General features: G+C 46.9%; 1 protein-coding gene across 6 annotated transcripts in view; it reads left to right on the top strand.

The window, feature by feature from the left end:
- Positions 1–3968, top strand: part of Agfg2 (ArfGAP with FG repeats 2) — a 34091-nt gene that overhangs the window by 12733 nt on the left and 17390 nt on the right. The window lies entirely within an intron of this gene.

The following is a 3968-nucleotide window of genomic DNA, read 5'->3' as shown; positions in this document are numbered from 1 at the left end:
TCTCTCTCTCTCTCTCTCTCTCTCTCTCTCTCTCACACACACACACACACACACAAATAAACTAATTTAAGTTAATTTAAAATGATTGCCCTATTCAGGCTGGGCAAGTAAATTTAATTCTGAGTTTGTCTGGCATGGGTGTGCCATCATCACACAAGAGTAGTAACTCCTCCTCATTTGGGGGTGTTGTGGGGGAGGGCCTGAGTTTTGTTGGGGACACTGGATGCTAGCCAAAGGGTTAGGTCTGTTTCATTCCAGGCCAGTGAGTCACATCTGGCCCATCACATGACCCTGAAACTCACATGACCCCGGACTGGACCCAACTCAATGCAAAATACCTAAGCCACTGCTGGCAGGAAAGGGTTTCTACATCTGTGTTCCTAGCCAGCAGTTAGCCTCCGTATGATTCAGAGAGACATCGTCTGACTCATAGGCCCTCTTCCCTGGGCTGCAGCCTCCTTCTGGAGTGTTCTCCCTGCCCCCCAGACTGACTGTGGTTATTCATAATCGAGTCCCCAGACACCAAGGTCAGACCGGTGCTCTCTGTGCTGTACTGCAAAGACATCCTGTTCCCTTCAGATATATTCAGGCCCTGTGTTTTCCAATCACTTCCCGGCCTTCCTTCATCTTTCCCTCCCAAAACACCCCTCCTGTCCACACTCGGGCAGACGGTGAGTCTGCTGTTCTATGCAGTCCACTCTTGATTGATTCCTGCCTAAGTTTCCCCTCCCTCTCCTTCCCCTCCCTGTCCCCCTCACAAGGAAGCGCCTCTGTGTTTACAATTGCTAACAGTTCCTGGTTGTCCTTTTCAGGAAATGTCAGCGACCTTCTTATGATGGGTTTAGAATCTGCTTTTCTAATGTAAACATAATAAATTTCACTGTTCCCATGACCCGTTCTCTTCCTTCCTCACTGCTAACATCCTGAATCATTCTCCCTAATCCATCAAGTGTCCGACTGGATAGCATCTATTGCAGTGAGTACACTTATATAGGCTTCCTGAGTTCCCACCCTTTGTGTGTGTGTGTGTGTCTGTGTGTGTATGCGCGCACATGTTCGTGGGGAGACCAGAGGTCAACTTCGAGAGTCATTCCTCAGCTACTAGAGTGGCTGGGCTATAGCTCATCTGGTAGAGTGCTCATGCCCTATACGTGATGCCCCTGGCTTTAACCCCTAGCACTGTATAGCAAGGCACATGGTGGTCTCCAACACTTGGGAAGTGGAGAGACAGTGGGGTTGGGGGATCAAAGCCATCCTCAACCACAAAGCAAGTTCGAGGCCAACCTTGGACCCTGTCTCAAAAATCCGAGAAGGGGGCTGGAGAGATGGCTCAGTGGTTAAGAGCACCGACTGCTCTTCTGAAGGTCCTGAGTTCAAATCCCAGCAACCACATGGTGGCTCACAACCATCCGTAATGAGATCTGATGCCCTCTTCTGGTGCATCTGAAGATAGCTACAGTGTACTTAGATATAATAATAAATAAATCTTTAAAAAAAAAAAAAATCTGAGAAGGTAGCAGGCTGCCTCAGACTAAAAACCAAACTAAATCAAGTCATTAGTGAGCAAGTGCTCAGAGAAAGACTGCCTGGGAAACCTGATCCCAGCAGACTCCAGGAGAGATCCTATTTAAGAGCTATTGTTTGCTACAGGACCCAAGTTCTGCTGTCTGCTTCCCTCTCATCTTTCCTTAGACGTCACCCTCTTGGATACTGCTTGTCATTTTATAAGGGCATCTGGAGAGTCCTTACTCAAAAGTCTAGTGGCAGAGTGGCTGGAAAATGACCTCGTCTGTAGCCTCCTGTGTCCCAGCCTTCTCTAAAATCCGTTAAATGAGCAGTTTATCACCCAGAAGCAGCCAGCCTTCACTGCTCACTCCGTGGCTTGGCATCTGCCCTGTCTCCACGCGCTGCCATCACTTATGCTGGCATGGTCACGGCCATTCTTCCAAACTTGGCACGGATACCTTCGTGCTGTGCATGCTACCTGTGAATGTGACTATATATTCCTACTTAAATCTTTATTTTATTATTTTACATGTATGCTACGTACGTATGTACATACATACATGCCTGTATGTTTGTGTGGACCATGTGGGAGTAGTGCTGTCTGAGACCAGAAGAGGGCGTCAGATCCCCTGGAAATGCAGATGGTTGTGAGCCACCATGTAGTTGCTGTGAATTCAACCCAGGTTGAGCTCTAAACCACTGAGCCTTCTCTCCAGCCCCATATCTTCATTCATTTATTTTTTGAGACAGGGTCTCATATTCCTGGCTGGCCTTGAACTTGCTATATAGCCAAGGATGGTCTCCTCCACCTCCCCAGACCTTTGATCACAGGTATCTACCACCACATGTGGTTTATACAGTGCTGGAGATGAACCCAGGGCTTCATGTAAACATTCTACCAACTAAGCTATGGTCTGAGGCCCTACCTGGTATTTCAAAGCCAAAGGTGCCTCGCTATCAGAGACTTTCTTGCGTGCCTCTGTGATCTTTTACTTCCTGGTCTAATTTCTTTGTTTTGGCTTGGCTGCCTTTGTTTGAAGATGAGGGCAATGCTCTAGACTGGAGTAAGATTTAAACTATAAAGCAAGGAAGACCTGGGGGCTGGTGAGATGGTTCAGTGGGTGAGGGCACTTAGACCTACGGTGGGAGGAGAGACTGGAGTCCTGCAGGTTGTCCTCTGACTTCCACTCGTGCGTGGGCCAGGAAGTGTGCACACGATGAATAATTAAATAGATACATTTAACTTCAGAAGGGAAAAGGGGGCTGGAGAGATGGCACAGCGGTTAAGAGCACTGACTGCTCTTCCAGAGGTCCTGAGTTCAATTCCTAGCAATTACACGGTGACTCACAATGATCTGTAATGGGATCCAGTGCCCTCTTCTGGTGTGTCTGAAGACGGCCACAGTGTACTCACATATAATAAATAAAGCTTAAAAAAAAAAAAAGAAAGGGGAAGCCATGAAGCGCTCACCTAGCTGAGCCTCTGGTTTCCTCATTAGAACCTCAGAAGGGCAACTGGATAGGTAAGAAATCTTGCTGTTCTAATGAAATCCTCACAGGGTGTCTGTGGACAGACCTGGCTCTCCAGGGAGCTAATGGAACAGGCATGAGAACATGGCTGTGGCCCGTCTTTCCATCTCATGGCTGAACTTTTAAATTTCTTCCTGCTTTGTTAAAAGCTCTCGGAAGAGGGACGCCTGGGATGTTTCTTTTTCAGATATGGCTTCCTGAAGGGGGTGGGCTGTCCATTCTTCCCCACAGCTCCATTCTTCTGCTAAGGGAGCGAGGCAGCTGGCTTTCGCATACCCACCCTTCTCGACACAGCCTTCTCTCGGTACCGTCAGCAGCATTCGTCAAGGGTCCCTTTTCTGCCAGACTTCATGCTTGGCAAAGCCCACGAGATCTCTGGACGTGTCGCCATAGATCTAGAGTAACAGCCAGAAATGGGATGTGGCTGAGCACCAGACAGGATCGGAGCCAGCCATTCTGCCTCCTTCTCCAAAGTCACTGACAGGATCACAATGTGTTTGTCTCTCTTCTTGTCTCTCCTTTGAAGTTTCCAGAATATTCTCATTTATATTTTTTCCTGATATTGGGAATTAGCTTCTAGTTGGGATATTTAAAATTTATTAAATTTATTTATTTAGTATATGGGGGGGTGCCACAATACACATGGAGGTCAAACAAGAATTTGTGGGCATTATTTCTCTCCTTCTATTGTGTGAGTCCTTAGATCAGCAAGCTCCTATACCCACTGAACCATCTTGCTGGTCCTTGGCAAGACTTCCTTCCTCCCCCCCTTCTTTCCTTCCTTCCTTTCTTTCTTTCTTTCTTTCTTTCTTTCTTTCTTTCTTTTTTTTTTTTTTTGGTTGATCCAGTTCCTTAGGGATGTTTGTTGTTCTTGTTTTGTTTGTTTGTTTTGGCAGGACTTTCATTTTGATAAGTTTTTGTGTCTCTGTTTT

The sequence above is a fragment of the Mus caroli genome, chromosome 5 (genome assembly GCF_900094665.2).
Source record: "Mus caroli chromosome 5, CAROLI_EIJ_v1.1, whole genome shotgun sequence".
Taxonomy (NCBI): Eukaryota; Metazoa; Chordata; class Mammalia; order Rodentia; family Muridae; genus Mus; species Mus caroli.
This window is presented reverse-complemented; position numbering and strand designations above follow the sequence as displayed.